General features: G+C 34.2%; 1 long non-coding RNA gene across 1 annotated transcript; it reads right to left on the bottom strand.

The window, feature by feature from the left end:
- Positions 1-6,671: 6,671 nt before the first annotated feature.
- LOC127074261 (uncharacterized) lies at positions 6,672-8,879 on the bottom strand. Its single transcript, XR_007785958.1, has 2 exons — positions 8,289-8,879; positions 6,672-7,049 (listed from the first exon to the last, which is right to left on the bottom strand). It is a non-coding gene; the product is annotated as an uncharacterized LOC127074261 (long non-coding RNA).
- Positions 8,880-17,945: the final 9,066 nt, after the last annotated feature.

Raw genomic sequence — 17,945 nt, 5'->3', positions numbered from 1 at the left:
TTCAAACCTTTGGTGCAGATCTCTGATAATGATCAAAACCTTTGATACAGATCCACGGGGCGATCACGAACGTTGAACGATGACAACGTCGTCCACACGAACGGATTCCTTCAATCGCAGTGCTAGCTGTTATGAATGAAGGCTTTGAGTGAGAGAAAGAGGGAAACAAAATTCCAAGTCTCTACTTGAATTTCTGTCTGAGTGGATTGGAGTGACAATGCTTCTACCCAAGGGGTTCTATTTATAGAACCACTTGTGTGGGCTTCAAGCTAAAAAGCCCACTTAAGTGTATTTTGGCCCATATCTTATAATATGCCCAAAATCACTTAAGTATTTGGTACCTTACCATATTTCGTCTCCCACTTAAGTGCACTGTACCTTACGGTGTTCCTTAGTTACTCTATCTCTTATCAATCCGTCCTTTGTGTGTGACCCTATAGGTTTTCGCGACGTTGGCAATTATATTAAATCACGCATTTAACATAATAAACAGTGAGCGGTATCTAGCAACACATCACTGCTACCCAAGTCACGAAAATGTCATGTGATCTGACAAAACCTCCTGTGATAATAATTATGTGTATAATTACCCCTTTGCCCTTATGTCTATATTGAACACAAGGTATAGACCGTGTCACCCTTGTCCAGTTCAATATTGGGCCCATAGACATTTATCCTGTTACGCAGGATTGGAAAATTCCATCTAGGACACTCATGTCCCTCAGCATGCTTCGTGGAGTACTCATCAACTGTCTTTATGGTCATCCAGTTACGGACAACGTTGGATCAGCAATAAAGCACTCAACTCTACATCTAGGATCTATAGTGGTTTCAGGTCGAAGAGTGGTATACACTATTATCACCATGAGAATAACTTATGACACTTTGCATAACTTTCTATATAGTATTCTCATAGCGGGTCAATCCGGTATAAATATTACTCCTAATATTCATACCTATGTTTAAAACTTGATAACTCTTTATCCATGATCCATGAGATGTGATCATCAGTCTACAAACATAATAGTCTTAATGCTTTAATGTTATCCCACTTCACATTAAAGCTCGACTACGGATACTTTAAGAACAGTGCCCTTATGTTTAATGTGTTCTCATGATTAAGTCACACTTAATACATTAAACGGACTATCTATTCTAGGGACTTTATTAATCAACCATAATAAAGAAAATGTCTTTTATTATTAATAAATAATTTGATACAAGTACCAAAAATATTGGCCTCTAGGGCTTACACCAACAAAAGTAACTTCTCTTTGAGTGTCAATTGGTGTATATTTGTTCAAGTCTTTAGCTCCTTAAATTGAGAAGAAAAGAGTCATTGAAGATGCAACATGTAACACCCCGAGATTTGATTAATTTATTTAATAAAATTTATTTGTGTTTTATTTGATTATTTGGCATGTGGTGTGCTTTTAATTAAATATAATATAAGTTATTGTAGGGTGTAGTGAGAGTATTGGTGGGTGAGTAGAATAATTAAAATAATTAGAAATAATTAGAATTGATAATTGTTTTTAATTATTTAAAATAAAATAGAAAAAAGAGATTTTTTGGTGGAAATAGGAATTAAGAGGAACTAAGGGAAGTGGTGAACATTTTTAAAAGAGTTAGGTCTTAGTGCGATTAACCAAATATTAAATTAGGTTTAGAGATAAACATAGGTTATTAGAGCTTTTGAAGGGTTAGTATGTGAAATAGAATTTTGGGGGAGAGAAGGAGGCCATGGCTTGAAGAGGGAACAAAGCATCAACATTCATCAATTCTGAATTTTGGCTAGGAATCTAACGTAAGAGGGAAGAAATGACTTCTATATGGGTGTTTTGCATGAAAGGGTAGAAAAGAGAGATACTCACTCTCTTTAGGGATTATGTGAACTTGATCATGACTTGATATTCTAGAAATTGATGATTTAAGGTGTGATTATCTAATTTATGTGACTGAATTCGTGTGCGTGTGATTCAACTTATGCGTATATGTTTGTACGTCATTTTTGAAAATTTTGAAGGTTTGACATAATATGAAATCCATGAGATTGATTAATGAATTGTATAAAACAAATATTTAACATGTTATGATGATGTTATTCAATGAGGTATAATTTTTTGGGCGTGTTGGGATGATTGGGAGTCTAAAATTGGAGTTTAAGAGGAATTCCATGGCTGAAATCGTATTTCTGCCTTCTGTGTAGGGTGACGGGTGTCACCCAGATGACGGGTTACCCGTCATGCACCTCAAGCAGTTGACGGTCGTCAATGTTATAACGGGGAGACCGTCATGGTCTCCAGGCTTGGTTTTCCAAGTTGGTCGTCACTATAATGACAGAATGGAAGTTTTAAGCAGATGATGGGCATCACCATGGTGACGGGTTACCTATCATGCTGCCAAATGGGGCATTCTTGTCCTTGTTGCATGTTTCGAGATGTCGGTTTGCATTTTTGATGTTGTTATACTGTTTGGTCAATGATTTGTGACTATTTGGCTATGTTGAGGTTGTTAATTAATTATCATGAACTTAATTGATTATTGAAGAATTATCTTTGTTGGATGATAATTGATTTACTTACATGTTGGTGTTATATGAGGTGAATATGACTAGCATGGTTATTGAAATGCATGACTATATGGTGATTAATTATTTATTTTTGGTGTACATTGTTGTTATTATTGGTGGATAGTAATTCGTAAGGGGGAGTTACTATTGTGTGTCAGTGCATGTTGTTTATGGCCAGAATGGGGGAATACGCATTGTTATGATTGTTGCATTTATTTGTTTTGACGTGCATCATTATGTCGTGTCGTTGAAAGAGACGTGTTTGCTAGTTCAGAAGGGGGGACTAGTGGCTTGTCCCAAGCTCAGAAGGGGGATCATGGGTTCAGAAGGGGGACCTGGTTCCCGAGAAAACTAAATGTTGAGTTGGTACCACATACATAGTGTCATGTTGTATCGTGAGTCATATTATCTATATTTGTATATTGTTATGAATGGGTATGAGATTATGGTGATGTTGGTTGTGTATTGAATATATGATATGTTATGTGATTTTATACCTTTGCATTCTTTACACTATTTATATCAAAGTTTTTTCTCATCCCTTTTTCTCAATGTTGTCCACCACGGATATCTTGCTGATAATCATGAGTAAAGTTGTTGATGTGCATGGAAGGTGGCTTGTTGGAGCTATTCTTTGTTTTATTTACCGTTATCTCCTTTAGGGGTTTTAGTGCTCTGATCTTGTAACATCGGGAACAAGGTGTTTGTTATATTTTGAATAAATGTTGAATTTGGTGTTTTAAAGTTTAATACTTTATTTATGAAGTTTAAAATAAAGTTGTTATGATATGAATTTCCGCTGCGTGTTGTCACATATTTTTTATCAGTTTTTAGTGTTGATCATTGGTGACACCTTAAGTTGTCGAGTCATTCTTTTTATATAAGTTTTGGGATTTATGGTGTTACACAACACAATAGAGTCCTTTGAGAAGCTTCAAAAGAGATGTTGGGATGTTTCACCAAATAGTCAAGGTTGGTGAAGGCTAGTTTGAAAACTCTTTGCTACAAAAGGAATTAACAATTGTATCCAGCAGACTCTATGAAGAAAATAAATCTTAGGTCTTCACGTGACAAAATAGACACATAGTTTGATAGAGACTCATTAGAGTCACCTTGGTTCTTGCGCTTTGACTGGCTCATGTTCTGATCATTAGAAGTAGGCTTTTTCAAAGTCTGGTCCTCAGAGGTTGACTCCTTTAAACTCTGACCTTCATACGTTAACTTCTTCAGAAGTTAACTTCTTCACAGTTTGGTCTTCAGCTTCTGATCTATCATATTTTGATCTTTAAGCTTCTCATTGAATGTTCATAGTCAAAAACCAATACTTGGATTCTACTTGAAATTTTAGTCTATGGTCCTACACACTTAAACAAACATTAGCATACCCAATTTTTTTTTAAATACTTTGTTATCATCATAATCTAAGGGATATGGGACAAACCAGTTTTGTTCCAATATTGTTACTATGATGATATGAGGATTTGTTATCCAAATTATTTGGAAGAAGAATAAAAATTAAGGACCTCTTCCTAAATTATGTCCCACCTTCTATGATTGACATAATGCTCGATTTTTTGGAAGAGATGCATTTGTATATTGAGCAAAGATTTAGTGCTTAGGATGCTCGTTTTTCAATGGTTGGTAGTTCTCTTAAGAATACAGAAATCAACTTGAAACCCTCATCTTAACCAACTTCTACATTGCTACCAACCTTAGCCCAAACTCAAACCAAGATTCTTAGTTTCTTTTGTATGCACTGCATTTTTAATTTGATTTGTTTAATATTTATAAATTAAGTTTTCTTAACAATTTATATTTAGTTTTCCAAATTTTGCATTGTTGTAATCTTATTTTCGACTTTATTTTGAGTAGTTATTGTAACACCCTGAATTTGATTAATTTATTTAATTGATTTTTTATTAGTTTTATTTAATTACTTCAGTGATTTAAATTATTTTAAATGAATTATATGATATTTTGTTGGGTTTATGGTAATTTGGTGTAGTTTATTTGATCATAATAATAGAATAATAATTAAATAAATAGAGAATAAGAGGTAAAAAGGTTTAGGGGTAGAAATTAGAATTTTGGTAAAGTTTGTGTGATAAGGAGCGATTGCACAACAGTTGAGGGGGGTACAAGTATGAAAAGAGGGTTAATTATATTTCATGTTAAAATAAATATAATATGTGAGGGGAGCCAAAGTTACTGATACATAGAAGTTGTGAGAATTTAAAAGAAAAAACAGAGAAGTATGAGAGAAGGAAAATAAGGGTTTGAGAGAGAAGAAGAACACCATAATCAAACTTGTTTAACTGCTGGAAATTCATGTAAGGGAGGGGGAATTACTCTAATATAGGTGTTATTTCATGAGGTATAAATAAATATCTTCACCCTCCTCAAGGTTTTGTTATCCTTTTCACCATTGTTAAGATTTATGTGTTTTTGGATGGAATTGTGTGCAATATGTTATGTTTGCTGTGAAATATATGCAATTCGTATTCTGTTTCATACTAAAAATTATACAAGATGTGATTGTGCATCTGAATATTGTAATTGTTGTTGATGTGTTTTGATTTTATGAACATAAGATTTGATTCATGATTAATTGATGAACATGATGATGATTATATATTGAGTTGATGATTGATGATAATTAAATTTGATGAATTACAGCTTAAATCAATGGTATAGTTGATATGTTGTGATAATTCATGTTAAAAATGGATTGGGATAAGTTTAGGTTGAAAAATGGATTTTAGGAAGAAAATTGCATTTTTCAACGCTGTCCAGATTGATTTGAATCATGGTTTAACATGACTCAGATCACAGGAAAATTTTAGCGGAAAAAGATTTCTCCTGGGATTGATTTGGATCAGGGATTCCACATGATTTGGATCACATGGAGTGATTTTCGTTTCAGTGTTTGTTTTCATCATAATTTGAGTTTCGTGACACCGTTTGAGGCAAAATTTGAAGCGTTAGGTAGCCGGCGTGAAATACTATCTTATTATGGTTAATTATAGATTTAATATGTGCATTAAAATATGAAGAGTATGTTTACTTGTGATAAGTCTTACGAGACGATTATCGGATAATCATGTAATCGTGGCTTGGTGGTTGCCATGTGTTGAGTTTGTGATGTTAGAATATTTTGAGTGAAGGTTATTATGTTTTGATGAAAAGCATGCCAAATTTTGGTGATAAAATATCATGATGAGTTATAATTACATGTTGTTAATGTGAGATGTGGTGTGGCTTGTATAACTATGTGTTGTGAATATAATTATATATGTTGTGTTAAGGTGTATAGTTCAGAAGTGGGGACTATTGTGAATTTTATATTGCATGTTGTTTATGGTTAAAAGTGGAACCATAATGGTTGTTGTTTCATAATTTTCTATGTCATGCATCATTTTGTGTCACTGTGTTGAAAGAGGCGAATCACAGGTTCAGAAGTGGGGACTAGTGATAGTATGGGGTTCAGAAGTGGGGACCTGAGGTTCAAAAGTGGGGACATGGTTCAAATGAGGAACCATTGTTGAGTGGACAATGTCATACCCCAAAATTTTACCTACCTATTCTCATTTCATTTGGCTCATGGTTCATGATTCATCTGCAAACTCTTACCCTAATCATCTATCATAAGATCATTCATTTGCACATACATTTTTCAAGTAACATCATTAATTCAAAGGGTTCTTGTTATTTATGATACAAGGCAATAAAATATGACAAAGAGGCTATCAATATTCATAAGTTAGGGTTTTCATGGTATGCATTTATGAATCAAGCTTATGGGATCATTGTGTTACACTTGACTTTGGATGTTCACTTTCTTGGCCTAAATTCTTTGTGAATCCCTAATATTGGTCTAAACTTTTGATTATGTTGTATTACATCATGGGCAAAAGAAATTAGAAGTCATTTGTAAGTTAGACTTTTTTGGTCAACAAAGTCAACCATGGAAGGTTGGCTTTTTGTTGACCATTTTCTTATGAGGTCTTACATGATTAGTTGATTAGCTTTTGCTCTATTGATTTAAAAGCATGGCAATTCAAATTCAAGGATTTCAAAGTTCAAATATTGAAATTTGAAATTGGAGGGAAAAGATGCATTTCTTAAGAAATAAGCCAAGATATACATTCAAGGTCCAAGATTTAATTACAAAATCAAAAAACCACATCACAAAAGCCAAAATTACAAACTACATAAAAAATCACATTTTTGACCTATGGTTGACTTTTGGTCGACTGTTGACTTTTGGTCAAATAGTTGACCAAAGTCAAACTGATTCTAAACCTACTTTTCTTCCATCCTCAAGATTTTCTATTTGTGGCTCAAAATCCCTTTCCTTTGCATACCCAATGATCCAAACTCCAAGCTCCATATAGACATGGTATGACCAAGCTTCCATCATCATATGCCTTATTAAAACATACCATGGTCAAGGCCTCATACTCTCATTGTAGCAGCCCTACAAAACCTAGGCAACTTTAGCATCATAGGCTTACATTGTTATTGGTGTTCCTAATAAACCAACTGAGATAGCCTAGTAACACTCAAAGCTAACCTCTACCCTCTAAATTCAACTAACTGCCAAACTCCCATGCAGTTAACTAATAGCTAATTGTCAAGACCAACATCACATTATAGCCAACCTTCATTTCCTTAAACAAATACTCAAATGTCCTGATCATTTTCCAAGTTAACATGCTCTAATAACCATCCCCAATGTTTAATAAGCCAGCTTTGGATTAACAGTTAACATTTTTAACAATTAGGCAAGCTTTAATTTCTAACTTTTGATTCAGTTTATAATGCTAACCTCTAATTGCCATCATCGTTTATTTTAGTTCATTATCCATTTAACTAACGACTACCAATACTAGCAGTCAAACAATCATTTAATTCAACTAACATTTAAATTGTTACTAATGTTAAACTAATTAGGATTAACCTAGTTGATCCATTAAATACATAGCTAACATTTTCTTTAAACCAACCTAATCAACATAACAATTCAAACTAACATAACTCCTAACCAAACTCTAATTGATTTAGCTCATTAACTATCATTAATTCGAACTAATTTCTACCTAAATCCTAATTATTTTCCTAATTAACTCTTTTCCAACATTTGATTCATTCACCTATAATCTCTAAATAATCAATATAACAGTTCAAACCATAACTAACTAATTCACTAACAGTTTTAGCCAACTCAAATCATTTCTAATTGTCAAAGTTTCAAACTTCTAACATCAACTGACATTGTTAAGTAACCACTAACTGATTTGCTCATGAAATAACTAACTTTCACAGCTGCCCTAACCTTTAACTGCCTTTCCCTAAGGGCTTCCCAAAATAGTTATAATTCACCCTCCAATTCAATCTTCAAATCTTCTATTTAAACAATCGTCTCTTCAATTTTCACCAACAACAACACTCTGATCACAAATCACTTTCATCTCTCTGTAAATTCTCAATTCACTTTCTCTTCTCACAACCTCACAAACTCACTTAGAGCTCTCAATCCATAATTGTCACAGCTACATCAATGGAAGCTCTGAATAATTGAGTTTGTCCACATATCACTTTTAACTCTCTCCTCCTAATCAAACTACAACAAATCAATTCCTACAGACTAATTTTAGAAGAAGAAGAAGAAGAAGAAGAAAGAAAGAAATATCAAAGGCTGGAAGTCAAGGCGTACCTGAGCATATCTCTGGGTTTCTCTCTTCACATCTCCATCTTCAAGCTTTACAACATTTCCATAGCACACCTCCGCTCTGTAGGTAGGCTTGGCAATCTCGATTCTTCACTTCTTTACACCAATATTGTTACCATTATGTAGCATTTGTATTAACAAACAAAATCCCTAAGGTAATGGCTTAGGTTTGTGAATCGTGGCCATTTAATGTTAGATGGGAGAATTAGGGTTCTTAGAGGTTTTTTGGTGGATTGGAGGATTAAGTGAGATTCAGATGAAATAGGTATGAGAAATAGAGAAAGGGTGAAAAAATAAGTCTAGTGATGGTGGTTTTGGCTTGTTATGGGTAGCTTTTCCGCCTCCAGTGCGGCGGAGCGATTTCTGACAAGAGAGAGGGGAGTGTCTGTTAGGATTGAAAATTGAATGAGGGAGACTAAATCCCTTCCATCCCTTTGCCCCATGCATTGGGCCTCAGAGATCAAGCCCAAAGGGCCCTTACTACTTGGCACTCCTTTTTTTCTAACTCACCTCCCTTCTTCTTGAACTCAACAAGAATAAACCTCGAGCTTCATCAGACTTGGCCCATCGCTTCCATTTTACTACCCACTCTCCTTCCACCAAATATACCCACTATCATAGTGATGATTTAATTATTTAATTATTGTTTTATTTCTTTCAATATCTTCTTGTAACACCTTGAAAATGCACATCAAAATACACATCAAAAATAGATAGTTCATTAGATTAGGTAATTAGGTTAAGTTTCAATTGAATTTTATTTTGTTAGAATTTAATTTCTAATTTCAATTAATGGTAAGATTAGTAACTAGGGTTTAGCATGTTAATTCAATTAATGATGCCCTTTAATTTTTCTTCATAATCATATATGCTTGATCTCTTAGCATGTTCATCTTGGTTGATTAGTTAATCAAATTTATTTTGATCAATTAATTACATTTGTAATTTAGGACTTTTGTGTATGACTTTTCAAGAACATATTGGCATGCTCTCCTAGGATTCCTATTCAATTAAGTGGTCATAAGACCCTTGATCACTTGATTGAATTAGATCTTTATGCTTACATTTACACTTGATCCACTAAGTCAATTCTAGTCAACTCACACTCAAAATCCTGGAGATAGGAGGAAATTAAGATATGATAATGCTAAGCTTCATTACATTCTTTCATACACACCTTGCCTCACCCCTTTCAAGAAGTAACTCTTTTCAAACTTCAAACACTTGTTAATTATGATGCGATTAGTGCGCCACGAGGCTTAAGAAGTGGAAAAGGAATGAGAGGGAGTATTCTTATCCTTGTTATGTATATCTTTGGATACAAGACACTTAACCCAATTGTTCAAAGTATGCACCTCCATTCATAGACTTTAGTGCAATTCAAATTAAAACTGCTTTCAACTTTCATTCTTATACCAACAACTCAAGAATCCCCATCAAAAACATTATTATCTTTGGACAAAACACAATACTTTTTAGATTCCTATACAACTCTTAAGGTTAATTACCTTATCTGTATTAATCACCTCCTTCATAGGTTAATCACCTTCTCTTGGTTAAACACTCATCCCTGAACCATACAACACTCTCTGGGTTAATCACTTTCTCATGGTTAAAACCCTTTCCATGCATGTTTTACTTGTGAGACTCAGGCTTAGGCAAACCCCCCATTTTCATGCATGTCTGTAGGTTGAGACCCAATCTTAGGAAGACCCCCCCCCCCTTTTTTCATGCATGTTTTCCTTGTGAGACTCAGGCTTAGGAAAATCCCTCATTTTCATTCATGTCTTCCTTGTGAGAACCAGGCTTAGGCAGGCCCCCTTTTTTTACATGTTTGTCTTGTCATACCCAGTGCTTAGGAAAACCCTTCTCATGCATGTTTGTCTTGTCACACCCAATGCTTAGACAAACCCTTCTCATGCATGTTTGTCTTGTCAAACTTAATGCTTAGAGAAACCCTTCTCATGGATGTTTTCCTTGTTAGACCTAGTGCTTAGGAAAATCCTCCTCATGCATGTTTGCCTTGTCAGACCCAGTACTTAGGAAAACCCCCTTTATAGGTCTTGATCCCCGGATCTAAACAAAACCCTATAACTCTGCATTGGTTAATCACCATTTATTGGTTAATATGAAACTCCTGGTTCAGACACCACTTTATAGGTTCAAACAATACACTCATGGTCCAAGCAACATCCCAACAATACCTTTACCATTTCATAATTTTTTTCCAAATAATTCACAAACCTTTTTTCAATTCCTTAACCAAACAAGAACAATCTTTTTCATAAAGAACTTTTATAATTCATTCCTTAGCAATCAGACTAAAAGCTTAAAGCATCTGAACTAGGATCAAACTGGCTAACGTCAAAGAACTTCCAGGATACGATTATAACATAGTTCCCTAAAAGCAACCAATAAATACATAGTTTTCTATCATGAACTATGGAGCTCTGATTTTCTCATTTCACTATGAGAATATGTAAGCACGGGGGTTTGAATCCTTGGTGAGGATATTAATTAATAAACATTATTTCCCCCTTTATTAAAACCAATCACAAGCAACTGACTTCCCTTTATTAAAATAGATAATAACACTCATACGCGCAAAGAATAATCAAAACGGTTCATATTGAGTATAACGGATGTGAGGGATGCTAATACCTCCCCCTTACATAACCGAATTCCTTACCCTGTATCTCTTACCTTTGGGTTTTATTGATATTTTCCTTTTCTTTAGAATAAATCAAATTCAGTGGCAGCTCTGTTGTATTTCGAGCGTGTGATGTGTTCGGGAAATTTTTTGCGGTGCAACAGATAAGATCATTAACAAACCTGTGATGTCCAAATTTCGTACCATATTCATTGAGTCGGGTTGTGACTCATATTTCATATATAAAGTCTATGTGAGTTGATTGTTGTGTTGTTATGTAAATTGAATGTGTGTTACTGATTGTATGATTTAAGCTACCCTTACATTCTTTTACACTGTTAATATATTTGAGTGTATTCTCACCCCTTTATTGTTTGTTTTGTATTGTTCTATATAATATTGTACATATACTCAGGAGGAGTAAGTGTAGTTATGGGTTCGAAGAGGACTATGAAACTCTCTTCATTTTCTTTATTATTCTATCATCGTTTAGTTGGAATTATTGATCTTATTTGTAACATTGGGGAACATGTCGTCTTATTTGTTTTGAGTTAATGTTTGAATTTTGTTAATTTCTTTAAGTATTTCATTGAAGATATATTGGTATTTTATGTTAATTATTTTGAGTTCCGCTGTGAGTTTTAAAATTAATTGGAAAGTATGCATGTTATGTTTGGGTAGCATCCTAAAATGATGATTTTATTCTTTTAAATTAAAAGTTGGGGTTTAGGGTGTTACATAATGGTATCAGAGCAGGTTGGTTCATCCTTCCAGGTTGTGTAATTTTGTTTGTTCCTTGGTATACGACGTGTGTGTGAAACACTGTTGGTGCCAATTTGTTTTTCTAACTGCTTGCCAGCAGTAGCAGGATTGAAATAAGTGGGGGAGAAGCTTCTACTTCTATGATATGGTTAAGGTGTGGATGTTCGGTATGCCACTGATTACAAGAGTGCAGGTTTTTGGATGAGACTATGTTGTTTCCCAAACCCGAAGAGAGCACTAATTCGATATTCATGTATGTTGGTCAAGTTGAGATGCATTTAAGGGAGGATGATCAGGTGCTCTTGATGTTCGCTTATTTGGGAGTGGAGAGCGATGTTGTGGCTAGTGATATGCATGTGGTATGTGAGTTTCCTGTGGACATTTGTGACTTTCCTTCGGAGCGAGAAGTTGAGATTCGCATAGATTTAGTACTTGGTACTGGACCTATATCGATGGCTCCATATAGAATGTTTGCATCACAGTTAGGCGAGTTGAAGAAATAGTTACAAGATCTTCTTGAGAAGAAGTTTGTTAGACCCTGTGTATCACCGTGGGGAGCACCATTGTTGCTGGTGAAGAAGAAAGATGGTAGCATGAGGTTGTGTGTTGACTATCGACAACTGAATAAGGTCATACTTAAGAACAAGTATCCTCTTCCAAGAATTGATGGACTTATGGATCAGTTGGTTGGTGCTTGTGTGTTCAACAAGATTAATTTGAGATCGGGTTATCGTCAGATTCAAGTTAAGTTAGAAGATATTCCAAAGACTATGTTTAGAACCCGATACAGTCATTATGAGTATTTAGTGATTGTGGTCGGTGTGTCTAATGCGCCAGGTGTGTTCATGGAGTATATGAATAGAATCTTCCATCCATACTTGGATCAGTTCATAGTGGTTTTCATATATGACATCTTGGCGTTTTTGAAGTCAGATGAAGAGCATGTGGGACATCTGAGAGTGGTGTTACAGACTTTGCAAGAGAAGAAGTTACATGCAAATTTATCCAAGTGTGAGTTATGGTTGCATAAAGTAAGCTTCCTTGGTAACTTAATTTATAGTGGTGGTACAGTGGTCGATCCGTCTAAGGTAGACACAATGTTGCAGTGGGAGACTCCTAAGTTTATTACTGAGATCAAAAGTTTTATTGGTTTGACTGGTTATTATAGAAGGTTTATAGAAGGCTTTTCGAGGTTAGCTTTGTCTTTGACTCAGTTGACTCGAAAATGACAAGCTTATGTATGTGATGCTCGGTGTGAGGAAAGCTTTCAAGAGTTAAGAAGAGGTTGACGTCAGCGCCAACTTTGATCTTTCAAATGTTAAGGAATCCTTTGTTGTGTATTATGATGCTTCTAATATGGGCTTAGGTAGTGTGCTTATGCAGAATCATAAGGTTGTAGCTTATGCTTTGAGACATTTAAAGGTTCATGAGAGGAAAAATCCTACCCATGATTTGGAGTTAGCAGTTGTGGTGTTTGTGCTTAAAGTTTAGAGACATTATTTATTTGGATCTAGATTTGAAGTGTTCAACGATCATAAGAGTTTGAAGTATTTGTTATATCAGAAGGAGTTGAATATGAGGCAGATGAGATGGCTTGAATTCATGAAGGATTACGATTTTGGTTTGAGTTACTGTCCTGGTAAAGACAATATGGTAGCAGATGCTTTGAGTAGGATATTTGTATATGTCGACACTAATGGTTCAAGAATTGGATTTTATTTAACAATTTTGAGATCTTAGTTTGGTGTGTGAGATGACTCATAACAATGTGAAGTTAGGTATGCTAAAGTTGACTAGTGGTATTCTTGAAGAGATCAGAGAGGGTCAGAAAGTCGACTTAGGATTGATTGACCGGTTGGTGTTGATCAATCAAGGTAAAGAGGTAGATTTCATAATTGATGAGAATGATGTTATGAGGTTCAGAGACAGAGTTTGTGTGTCAGATTTTCCAGAGCTTAAGAAGAGAATTCTTGAGGAAGGTCATAGGATTGATTTAAGTATTCATCCCGGTGCTACCAATATGTATCAAGATCTGAAAAAAGATGTTTTTGGTGGCCATGTATGAAGAAGGAAGTTATTGAGTTTGTTTATTCTTGTTTGACTTGTCAGAACTCGAAGATTGAGTATTAGAAGCTGTCAGAATTGATGCAATCATCAATTATTCTTGAGTGGAAGTGGGATGACATTTCTATGGATTTTGTGACGAGTTTTCCTAAGACTTCTAAAGGAAGTGATACTATTTGGAATATGGTGGATATGCGGACTAAAGAGGCTCATTTCATTCCGATAAAGATCAGTTATCCATTGTAGAAGTTAGTTGAGGTGTATATCGAGAAGATTGTCATTTTTCATGGTATTCCTTCAATTATTGTTTCAGTTAGAGATCATAGGTTCACTTCGAGATTCTGGGAGAGTTTTTAGGAAGTCTTAGGAACCAGATTGCGGTTTAGTTCTGCTTATCATCCGCAGACAAACGATGAGACAGAGGGAATCATCTAGTCTTTAGAATATTTGATGGGAGCTTATGTGTTGGAGCTAAGAGGTAGTTGTGATACTTACTTGCCACTGGTCGAGTTTACCTACAACAATAGTTTCTATTCTAGTATTGGAATGGAAACTTTCGAGGCTTTGTATGGTATAAGGTGTAGGATATCTTTGTGTTGGTATGATTCTGGAAAAAGTGCAGTGCTTGGGTCAGAGACCTTTCAACAACTACTAAGAAGATCAAGATGATTTAGGAAAATATGAAAGCACCGCAAAAAAGACATAAGAGTTATCATGATAAGAGGAGGAAAGCATTAGAGTTCCGATAGGGAGGTCATGTATTCTTGAGAGTCACTCCAGTGATTGATATTGGTCGTGCTTTGAAATCTTAAAAGCTCACACCATGTTTTATTGGTCCTTATCAGATTTTGAAGAGAGTAGAATAAATGACCTAAAAAGTTGACTTATTGCCGTCTCTTTCGAATCTTTAAAGTGTGTTTCACATTTCTCAACTTTAGAAGTGTGTTCTAGTTATGTCTCGTGTGATTCAAATGGATGATGTGAAAATTAGAGATAAATTGATCGTGGAGGCATCACCATTGTGAATCGATGATCGAGAGGTGAAACACTTGAGGGATAAAGTGATCGTTTTTGTGAAGGTTGTCTGGGGAGGACCTGTTGGAGGAAGCATGATGTGAGAGCTAGAGAGTCAGATGAGAGAGTCTTATCCGAAGCTATTTTGTTCAGGTAATTTTCGAGGGCAAAAATTCAATAAGTGAGAGAGAGTTGTAACACCTCGAATTAGATTAATTTATTTAATTGAATTTTTATTGATTTTATTTAACTACTTGAGTGATTTGAATAATTTAAATGAATTATGTGATTTATGTGATATTTTGTTGGGTTTATGGGAATTTGGTGTAGTTTATTTGATCATAATAATATAATAATAGTTAAATAAATAGAAAATAAGAGGTAAAGGAGTTTGGGAGTAGAAATTAGAATTTTTGTAAAGTTTGTGTAGTAAGGAGTGAGTGCACAAGAGTTGAGGGGTAAAAGTGTAAAAAAAGAGTTAATTATATTTTAGGTTAAAATAAATATAATAAGTGAGGAGAGTCAAAGTTAGTGATACGTAGAATTTGTGAGAATTTGAAGAAAAAAAATAGGCAAGTGTGAGAGAAAGAGAACAAGGGCTTGAGGGAGAAGAAGAACAACATAATCAAACTTGTTTAACTATTGGAAATTTAGGTAAGGGGGAATTACTCTAATATATGTGTTATTTCATGAGGGGTAGAGAGGGATCATCATCCTCCTCTTGATTTTGCTATCATTTTCACCATTGTTGAGATTTATGTGTTTTTGGGTAGAACTGTATGCAATCTATTATATTTGTTGTGAAATATATGCAATTCGTATTTCATTTTATACTGAATATTATACATGACGTGACTATGTGCATTTGAATGTTATGGTTGTTGTTTATGTGTTTTGATTTTATGAACATAAGATTAGATTCATGATTAATTGATGAACATGATGATGATTATATGTTGAATTATGATTGATAATAATGATACTTGACAAATTACGAGTTAAATCAATGGTATACGTGATATGTTATGATAATACACATTAAAAATTGGATCATGGTTAAATCAGTGGTATAGGTGAATTTATGATAGATGAATTTAGGTTGGAAAAAATGGGTTTTATGAAGAAAAGTGTGTTTTTCAGTGCTGCCCAGATTGATTCGGATTATGGTTTTAGCATGATTTGGATCACGAAAGTTTTTTACCAGGAAAAGCCTTCTGTTTGGATTGATTCGGATCAGGGATTTCACATGATTCGGATCACGGGGAGGAGTTTTCATTTCAGAGTTCGTTTTCATCACAACTTGAGTTTTATGACTCCGTTTGAGATGCGGTTCGAAACGTTGGGTAGCTGAAGCAAAATACTAACTTATTATGGTCAATTAGAGGTTTAATATGTAAATTAAAATATGAAGAGTATGTTTACTTGTGATAAGTCTTACGAGGCGATTATCGAATAATCATGTAATCGTGAATTGATAGTTGTCATGTTTGAGTTTGTGATGTTGGAATATTCTGAGTGAAGATTGTTATGTGTTGATGAAAATATGACAAATTTAATTGATAAAATATGATGATGAGTTATAATTACATGTTGTTTATGTGACATGTGATATGACTTGTATAATCATGTGATGTAAATATAATTGTATATGTTGTGTTGAGGTGTGTAGTTCAAAAGTGGGAACTACTGTGAATGTTGTATTGCATGTTGTTTATGGTTAAAAGTGGAACCATAATGATTTTTGTTGCATTATTTTGTATGTTATATATCATTTTGTGTAAGTGTGTTGAAAAAGGTTAGTCACGGGTTCAGAAATGGGGATCAGTGATCGTCCAAGGTTCAGAAGTGGGGACCCGGGGTTCAAAAGTGGGAACCCGATTGAATGAGAAACCGTTGTTGAGTGGACAAAATCAGTAACAGACGTCCAAATTGGTATCACCTGGATTGATTCGAGTTGTGAGTCACATTGCATACATAAATGTTACGTGAGTTGATTGTTGTGTTGTTGTGTAAATTGAATGCGTGTTGTTGACTGTGTGATTTAAGTTACCCTTGTAATTTTTTACACCGTTAAAATATGTGAGTGTGTTCACACTCCTTTATTATTTATTTTGTATTGCTTTGTACAATGTTGTATAAATACACAGGAGGAGTAAGTGTTATTGTGGGTTGGAAGAGGACTGTGAATCTCTCTTCGTTTTCTTAATTGTTTTATCGTCGTTTAGTTGAACTGTTACTCTGATATGTAACATCGAGGAACAAGTCGTCTTATTTGTTTTAAGTTAATGTTTGAATTTGATTAATTTTTTCAAGTATTTCGTTGAAGAGATATTGAAAGTTTATGTTAATTATTTTGAGTTATGCTGCGAGTTTTGAAATTAATTGAAAAATATGAATGTTATATTTGAGTAGCATCCTAAAATATAATTTCTTTTAAATTAAGAGTCGGAATTTAAGTGTTAGAGTTATCTTTTTACTTCTCTTTTTTTCATGTTGTAAAGAGGGGACACGTTCAACAATTTTTATGCAAAAGACAACATAATTTAAGGAAGAGCATATAACATGTTCTGACTCAAAAACTTCTTGGTTGACATTATATAAAAGGGGGTAATATGTGAATAAAACTTCTTTGAATGATGTTTCTAGGATTATATAATAAAAAAGGAGGAATATGTGAATGCATTATCTCATCTCTAAGTGTTCATTTTGAATGATGTTTCTAGAATTATATTTAGTTTTTCATGTAAATACCTCTAATAAGTATCAACTCATTTGCATAAACTTTTAAAAATAAATTCATACAAAAAACTTTGATTTTTAATCTTTTTGGTTGCTTGAATTGATTCTCCCATATATGTGAGAATCAAATGACATTGTTTTTAGAGTTTGTTCAAATACTGTTTGTAGGAATCAATCGATGCATTTGTTTGAATAGAATCATGTTTTAAAAACTAGTTCAAGTCTCCATCTTTACATGAATCGAATGTTACATTGATTCATGTGAATTGAATCATGATTCTATTTGATTCGATTCATTCTTCATGTGAACCCAATTTTACTCTCAAAAGCCTCAAAACTCCTTTTAGTGAGATGGATTCAAATCTGACTTTTTTTCTAATTGTTTTCGACATTTGTTTTACTCTAAACATCAC

Source organism: Lathyrus oleraceus, chromosome 4 (genome assembly GCF_024323335.1).
Source record: "Lathyrus oleraceus cultivar Zhongwan6 chromosome 4, CAAS_Psat_ZW6_1.0, whole genome shotgun sequence".
NCBI classification, from domain to species: Eukaryota; Viridiplantae; Streptophyta; class Magnoliopsida; order Fabales; family Fabaceae; genus Lathyrus; species Lathyrus oleraceus.
The sequence above is the reverse complement of the archived record's forward strand: the minus strand, read 5'-3'. Positions and strand labels throughout refer to the sequence as shown.